The sequence below is a fragment of the Vicia villosa genome, linkage group LG1, assembly GCF_029867415.1.
Source record: "Vicia villosa cultivar HV-30 ecotype Madison, WI linkage group LG1, Vvil1.0, whole genome shotgun sequence".
Lineage (NCBI taxonomy): Eukaryota > Viridiplantae > Streptophyta > Magnoliopsida > Fabales > Fabaceae > Vicia > Vicia villosa.
This window is the reverse complement of record NC_081180.1, coordinates 186,577,366-186,592,856: the sequence shown is the minus strand read 5'-3', so window position 1 is coordinate 186,592,856 and position 15,491 is coordinate 186,577,366. Positions and strand designations below refer to the sequence as shown.

The 15,491-nt window shown below is 41.4% G+C and overlaps 1 non-coding gene across 1 annotated transcript; it reads left to right on the top strand.

Moving 5' to 3' along the window:
* Positions 1 to 3,832: 3,832 nt before the first annotated feature.
* LOC131645401 (small nucleolar RNA R71) lies at positions 3,833 to 3,939 on the top strand. Its single transcript, XR_009297026.1, has one exon. It is a non-coding gene; the product is annotated as a small nucleolar RNA R71 (small nucleolar RNA).
* The last annotated feature ends 11,552 nt before the right edge of the window (positions 3,940 to 15,491 follow it).

Sequence of the window (15,491 nt, the reverse complement as noted above, 5' to 3'; positions counted from 1 at the left end):
AACGTCTTTCCACAGGTTGGGCCAGAAAAGTCCAGATTGAAGGATTTTGGCGCAGGTTCTAGATGTGCTATGGTGTCCTCCACACGGTGCAGAATGACAGTGTGTTATTATGCTTCCTATTTCTTCCTCGGGTACACAACGTCTAAAGATTCCATCGGGGCCTCTTTTGAAAAGGAGCTGGTCGTCCCAATAGTAATGTTTTAGGTCATGGAAAAATTTCTTCTTCTGTTGGTAACTTAGATCGGGAGGAAGTACACCAGCAGCTAGGTAATTTACGAAATCTGCATACCAAGGCGTGTCAGAGCGGACTAAAGCTACTTCTGCGAAGTTATTAGTTTCAGTGATTGGATGGTATGGTTCTAATTTGTTAGCTTCTAACTGAGCGATGAGTCTTTCGTAAGGGAAATCATCGTCGATTGGTACTTGTTCGGGTTTCAGATTTTCCAGTCGAGAGAGGTGATCTGCTACGACGTTTTTAGTTCCCTTTTTATCTTTAATTTCCAAGTCGAACTCTTGTAATAACAGGATCCATCTCAACAGTCTCGGTTTGGCGTCCTTCTTGGTTAGGAGGTACCTAATAGCGGCGTGGTCAGTGTATATGATTATTTTGGCTCCTACCAGGTAAGAACGGAACTTATCTAACGCGAATACGACAGCTAATAATTCTTTTTCTGTCGTGGCGTAATTCATTTGAGCTTCGTCTAGGGTTCTACTCGCATAGTATATGACATGTAGTTTCTTATCTTTTCTTTGCCCTAGAACGGCTCCTACAGCATAATCGCTTGCGTCGCACATTATTTCGAAAGGCTCGTTCCAGTCGGGAGGTTGCATAATAGGCGCAGAGATTAATGCTTGTTTAAGCGTATAGAATGCTTCAGTGCATTTGTCGGAAAAAATGAATTCGGCGTCTTTCATCAGTAATTCGGTTAAGGGTTTGGTTATTTTAGAGAAATCCTTAATGAAACGTCGGTAAAAACCAGCGTGTCCTAGAAAACTCCTTATTTCTCTAACTGTTTTGGGAGGTTGAAGGTTTTCGATAATTTCGATTTTAGCTTTATCTACTTCGATCCCTTTATCGGATACTATGTGTCCAAGTAAGATTCCTTGTCGAACCATGAAATGGCATTTTTCCCAATTAAGGACTAGGTTAACGCTTACGCATCTTTTGAGTACCATTTCAAGGTTTTCTAAACATGTTTCAAAACTTCCTCCACAGACAGAGAAGTCGTCCATAAAGACCTCCATTATTCCATCCAGGAAGTCGGCAAATATTGCCATCATGCATCTTTGGAAGGTTGCGGGTGCATTGCAAAGTCCGAAAGGCATTCGTCTATAAGCGAACGTGCCATAAGGACAGGTAAACGTGGTCTTTTCTTGGTCGTCAGGGTGGATAGGAATTTGGAAAAATCCGGATTATCCATCCAGATAACAGAAATGTGAGTGTTTAGCTAGGCGTTCGAGCATTTGATCTATGAATGGTAAAGGGAAATGGTCTTTTCGGGTAGCTTTGTTTAGCTTCCTATAGTCAATGCGCATTCTCCATCCAGTTTGGGTATGTTGTGCTAATCATTCGCCTTTTGCGTTAGTGATTACAGTAACTCCTCCTTTCTTTGGTACGACATGAACATGACTAACCCATTAACTATCGGATATTGAATATATGATTCCGGCTTCTAGAAGTTTTTGGATTTCCTTTTTAACCACATCGCTCATGATAGGATTTATTCGTTTCTGATGTTCCCTAGAGGTTTTACAATCTTCTTCTAGCATAATACGATGCATACAGATGGAAGGACTTATTCCTTTCAGATCTAATATGTTATATCCTAAAGCGGTTGGGTATTTTCTTAGGACGGTGAGTAATTTTTCAGTCTCGGTCTGTCCTAAATCAGCGTTAACTATAACTGGTCGGTTACGTTCTTCGTCTAGGAATTCGTACCTAAGGTCGGTAGGTAATGTTTTAAGTTCTATAGCAGGTTTCTTAGGCCCAGGTATTTGATCAGGAGTTAATGCTAAACATTCACTCAGGTGGTTATCTTGATATTCCCCACGCCAGTTGTCATCTTCAAATATTGGCGGTATATGGATTCTTAGGATCTCGGTTTCCTTATGTGGTTCGGATTTTATTTCCTTTACACACTCATCGATTATGTCGGCAGAGCAGCATGTGTCAATTATAGATGGTGCTTTTAGGAATTGGGAAAGAATAAATTCTATTTTCTCTTCTCCTACTTCGAAGGTAAGCTTTCCTCGCTTGACGTCTATAATTGCACCAGCGGTTGCTAAAAATGGTCTTCCTAATATGATCGAGATGTTAGAGTCTTCTTGGATATCCATTATGATGAAGTCAGTTGGGATGTAGAATTGGCCTACACGAACAGGGATATTTTCTAACATTCCTACAGGGTATTTAACTGAACGGTCAGCTAGTTAAAGAGACATTCTCGTTGCCTTAAGCTCACCCGGATTTAGTTTCTTACAGGTTGAAAGAGGTATCAAACTAACACTGGCTCCTAAGTCGCACAAGGCTTTTTCTATAATAGTCTTTCCTATTACGCAGGGTATAGAAAAGCTACCAGAATCTTTCAGTTTGGGAGGCATGTTATTTTGGATGATAGCGCTACATTCAGCGGTAAGTGTTACAGTTTCGTTATCCTCGAGTTTCTTTTTGTTCGATAGAATTTCTTTCAAGAGTTTAGCGTACGAAGGCATTTCAGTTATGGCTTCTGTGAACGGTATGGTTATGTTTAATTGTTTCAGAAGTTCTACAAATTTTTTAAATTGCGCTTAGGTTTTTGATTTAGCTAATCTCTGAGGGTAAGGAATTGGTGGCTTATAAGGTGGTGGTGGAACGTAAGGTTTTTCTTTTTCAAGTTCCACTTCGTTGTTGTTCTCATCGGTCTTAGCAGTTTGATCATCGGTCGATGTCTTTTTGGCTTCCTTAGGCTCTTGTTGTGACATGGGTGCGTTTTGAGTTCTAGGATCGATAGGTCCATCGTACTTCGTTCCACTTCGTAGTGTTATCGCGTTCGCATGTCCTTTAGGGTTAGGTTGTGGTTGAGCAGGAAACGTGCCAGCAGGGGCAGCAGTAGGTGCTTGTTGTTGAGCTACTTGTGAAATTTGAGTTTCTAACATTTTGTTATGCGTAGCTAAGGCATCTACTTTGTTCGATAATTGTTTTAGTTGCTCGCTATTGTGGATGTTTTGGTTCAGGAAGTCCTTATTGGTTTGTTGTTGGGAAGCTATAAAGTTCTCCATCATGATTTCTAGATTCGACTTCCTAGGGGCGTTTTGAGCAGCTACAGGCGCTTTTTGATAGCCAGGTGGGACAGGAGGAGCTTGTCCAGGCGCGTACAACGCGTTGTTATTCTTGTACGAAAATTTCGGATGGTTTTTCCATCCAGGGTTGTACGTGTTAGAATAAGGGTTTCCTTGAGCATAATTTACTTGATCAGATGGGATTCCAGTCAAGAGTTGACATTCGGCAACAGCGTGTCCAGTTAATCCACAAATCTCGCAGTTAGGTGCTACGGCAGCAGCGGTGGCTGAAGGAGTGATGGTTAAGTTTTCGATCTTTTGAGTTAAAGCGTCTACTTTAGCGTTAACGCGGTCTATACCACTTATTTCGTACATTCCTCCTTTGGTTTGGGTTTTCTCTAGAGAGGCTCGTTCTCCACCCCATTGGTAATGGTTTTGTGCCATGTTCTCTATGAGGTTGTATGCTTCATCATGGGGTTTGTCCATTAGTGCTCCGCCAGCAGCGGCATCTATAGTCATTTTAGTGTTATAAAGGAGACCACCATAGAAAGTATGGATGATCAGCCATGGTTCGAGTCCATGATGAGGGCATAGTCTAAGCATGTCCTTATATCGTTCCCAAGCATCGAAGAGTGATTCGTTATCTTTCTGGGTAAATCTGTTGATTTGACCTCTTAGCATAGCAGTTTTGCTAGGCGGGAAATATCTTGCCAAGAATACTCTCTTCAATTCGTCCCATGTAGTTATGGAATTAGAAGGTAGGGATTGAAGCCACGCTCTAGCTCTATCTCTCAAGGAAAAAGGAAAGAGACGTAATCGAATAGCTTCGGAACTAACGTTGTTAGCTTTGACAGTGTCGGCATATTACACGAACACAGATAAATGGAGGTTGGGGTCGTCTGCAGGGCTTCCAGAGAATTGATTTTGTTAAACAGCTTGTACCAACGAAGGTTTCAGTTCGAAATTGTTCGCTTCAATCGTAGGTGGTGCGATACTTGAGTGCGGTTCAGCGCGTGAAGGAGCGGCATAGTCTCTAAGAGGAAGAATAGCAGCCATCTCTAACTTCAGGATAATTTGATTGATTTGATCAGTAAAGGTCAATTCCTGATTAATCGGAATTGGTGCGACTTCGGGAAGATTGCGAGCTCCACGTTTGACGTTAATGAAACGTTCGATCTCGTTAATTCGTTGTATTAAATCTCCTCCTTGTGAACGAGTATTTGGCATACAATCGTCCAGAAAGTAAGGAAAGAATTGCCCTAGTCTCTACGGTGTAACAGTGAGTTACGATATCGACTTAAATAGTCCCCGGCAACGGCGCCAAAAACTTGGTTGCGACTTTACGTGTCTATTAATCTGATGACTGCAAGTGCACAGTCGTGTCGTGTAGTTTTAAAAGATATCGAATCCACAGGGACTATGAATCGATCTACCGTAATCTAAGGTTACTATGTAAAGATAAGGCTACTAATGATTTGATTGTTCCTAATGGAAAGTGATTGTGAATAATAAGAAATATAATAATAGACGGATATCAGTATGTATTTCGTTTAACTTTAGGTGATCCGAAGGTCCATTGGCTAATGCATAATTTGATTAAAAATCTTTATTAATTCAATTGATTAAAAATCCTCCTCTCAAACTTTCGCTCTGTTGATTTAGACTACTATCCTAACTCGTAATGTACGCTTTCGCCGTCCCATTAGATATTAGAAAAGCTTTTTGGAAACAACGTAATTAATAAAATGCCCGTTTTATGAAGTTGTTATCTATTTAAATCTCCTAATCTCAAACTTTCGCTCTGTTGACTCGGAACATGCTAATATCCCTAACGTACGCTTTCGCCATCCCGCTCGGGTGTAACAACAATTTTTGAAAATAAATAAGTTCTAATTAGTTTTAATACGCTTTCGCCATCCTTAAAACTAATGTCCTATGCCTACTATCCAATTAAAGATCTCAAACTTTCGCTCTATTGATTTTAACCTTTGACCGTCTTAAGCCCTCAAACTTTCGCTATATTGGTTTTAAGACTTACTAATTAAATTAGACATACAAACCAAAAACAAGTGATAATTAATAAAACATAATTAAGCCAATTTATTTCGGATCCCACAGTTAACTTACTTTACATACCGATATCTTAGTAAATTAGCCAGACATATTAATACAGTTAAGCATGCATAAATTAATTTGGCTTATAATAAAAGGCATGTTAAATGGCATATAATATATCATGCAATAATAATATAAATAAATACGGTAAATAATAAACCTGAATAAAATAAATTGCAATTGAATCTTGAAGTACCGAACTTCCACCACAGGTTGGCTGGATCGTTCTTCGGAATTAAACGGACAGAAATTTAAAGCAAGGAAATAAAAACGATAAATCTAACGTAAGGCTAGATTTATAAAAGGTTCACAACAATTTCCGGTGTAGAAATTATTGTGAGAAAATAAGACTGTTTAAATGAAAGCAAGAAGAAAATAATAAGCGCGGAACAATTTCGGCAGCACTTCGTTAGCAGGAAATCGGACGTTTTGAACTGAAGTAGCAGCCTCTATTTATAGGCGAGGGACTGCAGTTGGAATGCGTGGAAGTAGGAACTTCTCAGACTGGGCTTGGAGACGTGCGTCTCCACTTCTTCAGGGAGGGCCTTTGAATGACTTGATACGTGCGTCTCAAGTGGAGAAAATGTAGGAAGAGCTTGAGACGGGTGTCTCCACTTTGGTGACGTGGCATAGAGACGTTGGAGACGTGCGTCTCCACGTGCTGGAATGGATTGGGCCACGCGCAATTGGGTTCATCGTGGGCTGGTCTGTCTCTTTGGGCATTTGGGCCTTATTTGCACTTCCTTAACACTTCAGCACCCCTTTTTCATCTTTTAGGCATAAATATTGGTCATTTTAGCTCCATTTCTTTTCCTTTTCACAAATAGTCTCAATAAAAGAGTAAAACCTGAAACAAAGCAAATACTCGCATAATATCATAATAAATCAATATAATAAACGGAAAATGCTATAAATATCTACGGATTTCAAGCTAAATATACGATATAAAATCGTGTTATCAATAAGTGTGACGCTATCAACATTTTCTTAACCCGCAATCCGGTACCCACTTTGCTGAGAGACATTCTACATTCTCTACACACTCGTACCATGAAAAAGCGAGGAACTCTTATGTGTTGTGTACCACTACTGGCTAGATGGTTTACATCACACCTTCCCAGATCGGTGTTGAGAAACGAGCAAAGGATGCAATGGTCTCGCAGGATTATGTATTTGTCTCATTCAGATATCCGGTGGAACAACTTCTTTCAAGAAGACATCACTCTCGTTGACCATTGTGGGGAGTACCCTAATGTGCCGCTCCTTGGCATTAGGGGAGGCATCACCTACAATCCCTCTCTAGCTTTGCGCCAATTTGGATATGCACGAAGAAATGGTCCTCACGACATGATCATCCACGGCATTGTGTTCGACTACAAAGATGATTCCCAAGGATACCGACGAAGGTTTATACATGCTTGGGGCAGTGTCTACAAATTAGAAAGCAAGACTTTAGGACAATGGAATTCTATTCCCATGGATCCTTACCTCAAATGGATGCGTGCTCGTGCTCAGAAGTTCATCATGCCATATCCCGCTATCCTACCTGTGACCATTGAGCCAGAAGTCGAAGGGGAGGAACCTCGAGTTATTCTACATCCGGACATGCCAACTGACCTAGAAGAGCTGCAGAAATCTTGGGTTCAATTAAAAGAAGAAAGGGACACCTTCAAAGCACACTGTCAGGACTATGAGAGGAAAGTGTTGGAGCTCACCAGACAACTCCATGAAGAACAGCTGATCAACACGTTCCTGGGTGCAAAGAGAAAGCGTCCATGGGAGGCTTGAAGAATCCTTTATTTTCTTTTGCTTTATCTTGTAAGCCCGAAAGAGGCAAAGAAAAAAGAGAGAAAAGAAAAGACAAAAGAAAAAAAAGAAATAAAATGTTTGACTAATAAGCGTTTGTTTCTCTTTTGTTCAAACAAATTTAAATTCTAAGATCCTTGAGAACATTGCATATACATTTCATTCATAAACATTGCATAACAGGTTCACATAACAGGTTTCTCATCTCCTCGCTGTTTATTTCAGTTAGAAGGGATGGATTCCGAAACAAGCATCAAGAATCTCGAGGCACAAAACGCCCAAGTTCATATAGCAATTTTGGAGCTAGCAAAGGGACAAGAGGAACTAAAAGCTTTAATGACCAAGAAGAAAAAGAAGTCCAAAGGATCTATAGGTTTAAGCCACCTCGTGAGGAAAGTCAGAGTCCCAGCCAGGATGCCCAGAAAAGCGCCAATCCCTGAAGAATTCGGTGAAGGTGATCAAGAAGACAATCACAGCAACCAGGGTTCTGCCAAACCCTCTCTCTCTCCTAACGAAGAAGATTATCACTCCGAAGACGAACAGGGTGATAGCAAATACCAGTAGTCGGAAGAACGCATGAAAGCTATGGAGATACAAAAAATACCTGGTTTAGACTTCAATGATCTTGGACTCGTCTCAGATGTTGTTATCCCTCCAAAGTTCAAAGTTTCTGTCTTTGCAAAGTATGATGGAGTCTCTTGCCCAAAGCTGCATCTAAGGTTCTATGTGAGAAAAATACAACCTCATACGGCGGATAAAAAATTGTGGATTCATTTTTTCCAGGAAAGTCTGTCGGGTACACAACTCGAATGGTACTACCAATTGGAAAGTACAAAAGTTCACACCTGGGAAGATCTGGTTGCTGCTTTCTACAAACAGTATCAATAAAACGCTGACCTTGCACCAACCCGTACTCAACTACGGGGCATGACCATGGTACCAAAAGAAAACTTCAAAGAGTATGCACAAAAATAGAGAGATCTAGCTGGAAGGGTTCAACCTCCCTTATCTGATCGCGAGCTGGTCGACATGTTCATGGCCACTTTAACCGGCCCTTTTTACAGTCATTTGCTGGGAAGCTCGTCGTCAAGTTTCACTGACCTGATATTAAATGGAGAGCGTGTCGAAAGCGGCATTCAAAGTGGAAAAATTCAAGTAGGCTCCTCCTCTGGTACTACAAAGAGGCCCATCAGTGGGAGAAATGAAGTCAATACAGTGCATAGCCAGAAGAGTCGCAACAAAAGTGAACTTCACCAATCTGTAGGGGTTGTTCTGATTTCTGCGTCTGCACCTCAAAAAGATCAACCGCCAAAGTATACGCGTCGACCAGATGCACCGAGAAGAAACTTCACCAAAATCAATATGCCAATCTCTCAAGCATTGCGGCACTTGTTAAAGGCAGATCTGATTACATTGAAGGACCCTCCGAAGAATGTCAACACTTCCTCTCCTAGTTATCGCCCCGACGCAACATGTGCATACCATTCCAATTGTCCTGGACATGACGCAGATCATTGTTGGGCCTTGAAAAACAAGATCCAAGACATGATAGACGTTGGGGAAATTGAATTCGATCCTCCAGAGACTCCAAATGTCATCACTGCGCCTATGCCAAAACACGACAAGGCCATTAATGCTATCATGAACACTGTTTATATCTATGATGTGAGAGAACTGTCAACTCTGCTCCTTGAAATCGAAAGAAAGCTAATACAAGCTGGTTTATTTCCAGGTTGTGACCCTGATTGCTTTTATTGTGCACACCTACCCAATGGTTGTGAAAATCTGAAAAGAGGAATTCAAAAGTGGATGGATCATCGTATCATTATGTTTGAGAAACTCCCTTCTATAGACAATTTGTGCGAAGGTTTTTCAAATGGGATGAAGATAGAGGACGTCTCAGTGGTTTCTAACATACCATTGAAAATCCCTACCAAGGCTCCCTTCAAAATTTCTGCTGCACCCAGAGTAGCATCTGTAATCATCACGAATCCGGCTCCATTTCCATATCCCTCAGACAAGGTTGTCCCGTGGAGTTATGGCGTAAATGTTTATGTCCATGGAGTTAAACAAGACACCTCGACTGATGAGGCTGTGAATGTTACTAATCCAGTTGTTGATAATATTGTGGGGACTAGTAAGATTACAAGAAGTGGAAGGATCTTTTCACCAGAAATTTCTCCAAATGTTACTACTACTCCAGTATAGGTCCCAGTTCCTAATCAAGATGTCAATGATCGAGGCCAAGAGACACTAATTGAACGAGTTCAAGTACCTGCTGAAGTCACTGTTGAAGATCCTTCGAGGCAAGAAATGGAGGAGATATTGAAAATCATCTGCAAAAGTGATTACAATATTGTTGAACAACTGGGGCACACTGCTTCAAAGATTTCAATGTTATCTCTGTTGAAGTATTCAGAAGCTCATGCCAAGGCCTTGATGAAATTCTTGAAAGCTGCACATGTACCACAAGAGATTTCAGTCGACCAATTTGAAAATTGTGTTGCCAGTCTAAAAGTGGATAACGGTCTCGGTTTCTCTGATGCTGATTTAACCCCTGCTGGGAAAAATCACAATAAAGCCCTGCACATCTCTATTGAATATAATGGCACCACTTTGTCTCATGTGCTGGTAGACAATGGTTTCTCATTAAATGTGTTACCAAAAGTAGTACTGGAAAAACTTGACTTTGAAGGAGTTGTGTTACAACCAAGCGATGTTGTGGTAAGAGCCTTCGACGGGTCAACAAGAACAGCATACGGAGAAGTTAAGCTCCCAATCAGAGTGGGCTCTCAGATCTTTGATTCTACTTTTTATGTGATGGAAATTCATCCAGCGTACTCTTGTTTACTAGGACGCCCTTGGATACATGGGCAAGCGCTGTAACTTCTACCCTGCATCAGAAGTTAAAATATCCTATAAAAGGCAAGGTCGTCACAGTTCATGGTGAAAAAGAATATGTGGTTAGCCACCTGAGTAACTCCAAGTATGTTGAGATGGATGGTGAATTCATCGAAACCCCCTGCCAATCTTTTGAGGTGGTCCCTCCAGCCATCTCTACTGCCAAACATATTTCTGCTACTCCTACTACAAGAATAACTCCAACAATGGCTTCTCTCAAAGATGCTAAGGCTGTGATCGAAGAGGGTAGTTGCATAGTGTGGGGACAACTCCTTGACGTACCTTACAAGTTCGATAAGCTAGGTCTGGGCTATGCTAATGGAACTCAGAAGAATGATCAAAGTCCTCACTCTGGAGGATTAATGTCCCATTTCATCAACCAAGGAGTAAATGCTATTGAAGACGACGATGTGATCATAAACCATATTACTAAGCAATATCCAAATGAAGTTCCACCCGTTTCCAAGGAAGTTTGGGATACTTTGGGAGAACCAAGCGCCAAGTACGACTTTCTAGTGAAGTACACTGCTCCCCAGAGTTCTTTGATTGCCATTGAAGACATTGTCCCAGCTGGATGGGATGATCATTTCGAAGATGACATGAGTATCACAGGTTCCATTGCTAAGCAATACCAAAGTCCGCCTAGTCCACCTATTCCAAGAGAAGTATGGGATACACTAGGAGAACCAAGTGGCAAATACGACGTTATGGTGAAGTATTCCGCTCCCCTGAGCTCGCAAATCTCTATCGAAGACATTATCCCAACTGGATGGGATGAACATTTCGAAGACAATATGACAATCACAAGCCTTGTCACTCCTGAAGAAGTCTGGGAAACACCAAATGGCGAGAATGATTTTCTGGTGAAGTACACTGCTCCCCAGAGTGCACAAGTCTCTATCAAAAACATCATCCCAACTGGATGGGACGATCTTATCGAGTATCTCTCTCAGCCAACAGCCTGGACTCTCATATCCAGTGGAGCATCTTGCTCATCCTGAAGGATCAACAGCTCGTCTCATCACCAAAGAAGTCAATGACGTGGAAGACGAAGAAGACAACTGCAACTGGAGCAACTGGATATTCCCTACTCACAACATTGGATTGAACAACTGGGAAGCCGAAGATGTTATCTCCTTTGATCAGGAGTAAATGCAATTTCCTATTCTCGTTGTTTATATTTTCAAAAATAAAAATGGTTCCTGTGCTACCGAACCATGAACTTAAAAGCCAGGTGCCTTGCCCGAAGCACACTGGTCCTTTTTATAAGGGTTTGTCATACCATGATCATATGTTCATTCAATAAAATCATGGGACGTTTGCATATTCAAATTTTGCGATCCTTTTTGTTTCTTTCTTTACTTTATTCATTTTCAAATAGCTATGTGTTCTTACACACACCCACATAATAAATGCAGATTCACATTCACTCTGGATCCTGTTGATAACGATTCTGTTATTGCCAGTCTTGACTTTGAAAATCCGATCTACCAAACTGAGGACGGAAGTGAGGAAGATTGTGAAGTACCTAGGGAACTTGCAAGGCTATTAGAACAAGAAGAAAGAACTATACAGCCGCATGAAGAGCCAATTGAGGTTATCAACCTGGGCAGTGACGAAGAAAAGAAAGAAGTCAAGATAGGGGCTGATTTAGAAGACAGTGTCAAGCAAAGACTGATTCAAATGTTACAAGACTACGTCGAGATATTCGCTTGGTCCTATGAAGATATGCCTGGTCTCGACACGGATATTGTGGTCCATCGCCTGCCAATCAAAGAAGGTAGCACTCCAGTTAAGCAGAAGCTGCAAAGAAGTAGGCCCGACATGTCCAAGAAGATTAAAGACGAGGTTGAGAAGCAATTCAACGCCGGTTTTCTAAAAGTTGTGAGTTATCCTCCATGGATAGCTAACATCGTGCCTGTGCCCAAAAAAGACGGGAAAGTCAGAATGTGTGTAGACTACAGAGATCTAAATCGGGCAAGCCCCAAGGATGATTTCCCTTTACCTCACATCGATGTACTGGTTGACAATACTGCACAATGCAAAGTATTTTCCTTTATGGACGGATTCTCAGGTTACAACCAAATCAAGATGGCGCCGAAGACATGGAAAAAACAACCTTCACAACACCCTGGGGAACCTTTTGTTACAAAGTAATGCCCTTTGGTTTAAAAAATGCAGGAGCAACGTAGCAGCGTGCAATGGTAGCTTTGTTCCATGATATGATTCATCAGGAAATAGAGGTTTATATGGATGATATGATTGCAAAGTCCAACACCGAAGAAGAACATCTGGGTCATCTGCACAAGCTGTTTGACAGACTCAGGAAGTACAGGTTGCGACTGAATCCGAACAAGTGTACCTTTGGAGTAAGATCCGGTAAGCTCTTGGGTTTCATAGTGAGCAGCAAGGGTATCGAAGTTGATCCTGCCAAGGTCAAAGCCATTCAAGAAATGCCCATACCCCGTACCGAGAAACAAGTCAGAGGATTGTTGGGACGTCTGAACTACATCACCAGATTTATTGCCCATATGACTACTACTTGTGTGCCAATCTTCAAATTTTTGAAGAAAGATCAAGTAGAAAGATGGAATGACAAATGCCAATTAGCCTTTGATAAGATCAAAGAATATCTTCAAAAGCCACCAATCTTGTTACCACCAGTGGAAGGAAGACCTCTGATAATGTACCTAACAGTATTAGAAGATTCAATGGGGTGTGTACTGGGGCAACATGACGAGTCTGGCCGAAAAGAGCATGCAATCTACTATCTTAGCAAAAAGTTTACCGATTGTGAAACAAGATACTCACTGCTCGAGAAAACTTGCTGTGCCTTGGCATGGGCGGCTCGCCGACTAAGACAGTATATGCTAAACCATACCACTTTGCTGATCTCCAAAATGGATCCTATCAAATATGTGTTCAAAAAACCTGCTCTCTCTGGAAGAATAGCAAGATGGAAAATGATCCTAACAGAGTATGACATCCGGTACACTTTGCAAAAGGCGATCAAAGGAAGTGTGGTAGCTGATCATCTGGCTCATCAAGCGTTGAACTTTGACTTCCCAGATGAAGACATTATGCTAGTTACTGACTACGAACAACCCGGACCGGAGAAGGACCCGAGCCAGGGTCCCGATGGACTATGGTTTTTGATGGAGCCTCTAATGCGCTTGGCAATGGCATCGGAGCTGTAATCATTTCTCCTGCAGGAGGACATACACCATTCACTGCCAGACTATGCTTCGACTGCACTAACAATATAGCCGAGTACGAAGCATGTATTTTGGGTCTCAAAGCTGCAATCAATCTGAGAATCAAGTTCCTGGAGGTATACGGGGACTCGGCCCTTGTAATTTATCAAGTTAAAGGAGAATGGGACACAAAGCACCCGAATCTAAATCCTTACAAAGAACATGTGCTAAGTTTGATTCCTTACTTTGAAGAAATCACTTTTGAGCATATCCCGCGCGAAGAAAATCAACTGGCTGATGCTTTAGCTACCATGTCATCTATGTTCAAAGTCAGGTGGGACAATGAGGCGCCAATGATCACCATTTACAGACAGGATGAACCAGCCTATTCCAATGAGATTGATACCGAAGGAGTGGAAGAAAAACCTTTGTTCCATGAAATAAAAAGATATCTCAAAGCTCAGGAGTATCCTGAAGGGGCATCCATTAACGATAGAAAGTTTATAAAAAGATTTGCTGCCAAATTCTTTCTAAGTAATGGAATCCTGTACAAGCGCAACCATGACTCGACTCTACTTCGTTGTGTTAACAAGAAGGAAGCGGAACAGATTATGGAAGACATACACGATGGTACCTTTGGTACTCATTCAAGTGGACATACAATGGCTAAAAAGATCTTTAGAGCATGTTATTATTGGTCTACTATGGAGACAGACTGCCACCATCACTCCAGAACTTGTCACAAATGCCAGATATATGCCGACAAAGTACATGTACCTCCAGTCCCATTAAACGTTCTAACGGCTCCTTGGCCTTTTGCAATGTGGGGTATTGATATGATTGGAGAAATCAAGCCTACTGCTTCCAATGGACATCGTTTTATCCTAGTCGCTATTGACTACTTCACAAAATGGGTAGAGGCAGCCTCGTTTGCTTCAGTCACCAAGAATATTGTGGCCTAGTTTATCAAGCATAATCTCATTTGTCGGTATGGCATCCCTGAAAGGATCATCACAGACAATGGCTCGAATTTAAACAACCAGATGATTACCGAACTCTGCACACAGTTCCAGATCAAACATCATAATTCATCCCCATATCGACCAAAGATGAATGGCACGGTGGAAGCTGCCAACAAGAACATCAAGAAGATCATACAGAAGATGACAGTAACCTATAAAGACTGGCATGAGATGTTACCTTTTGCTCTTCATGGTTATCGCACATCAGCGCGTACTTCAACAGGGGCAACTCCATTTTCCTTAGTCTATGGTATGGAGGCAGTTCTTCCAATTGAAATTCAGATTCCTTCTCTAAGGATTATGAAAGAAGCCGGTCTAGACGAAGACGATTGGATTCAGACTCGATTGAACCAGATAAACTTGATTGATGAGAAGAGGCTTGCGGCTATTTGTCATGGTCATTTATACTAGAAATGTATGATCAAGGCCTTCAACAAGAAAGTCAGGAGTCAGACATATCAAATCGGTGATTTGGTTGTAAAACGCATCATCTTACCACAAGGTGACCCCAGGGGCAAGTGGACTCCCACTTATGAGGGACCATTTGTAATCAAAAAAGCATTCTCCGGCGGAGCCATGTTGCTTACCACTATGGATGGCAAGGATTTCCCACACCCTCTAAATGCAGACATAGTCAAAAAGTACTTCGCTTAAAGAAAATAAAAGCTCGCTAAGTTGAAGTTGAAAACCTGAAAGGGCGACTTAGGCAAAAAATGAGCGTCTCGGTGGATTGAAAACCTGAAAGGGCGATCCAGGCAAAAATTAGAGACTAAAAAATAATTATCCCGTTAGGCTGGAAACCTGAAAAGGCGGCCTAGGCAAAAGTTAGGGAATAAAGCGTACGACTATGCCTCATTTGGCTACCTACTCACCTTCAAAGTTTCAACACATCAAAGGTCCGAAAGGCACCAATCAGTCCAATCATTTTCTTCCAACAAGTGAGAGATGAGATACTCCAAGACAGATTAGCAATAGCAGAGTTGAAACTTGACTGGATTGTTTTCACATAGCTATTTTCCTTTATAAGTATTTCTCAAGGTTTTATGACAACTTCCTACTACTAGGATTTTTGTCTCCTTGTACTAATTAGCCTATTATGGCTCTCTTTCAAATCAATACAGTTCATACTCAAAATCAATGTATTCACTTTTTCTGTTTTGAACGCGTAAACGTCCCAATGATAATTTTGAATGAA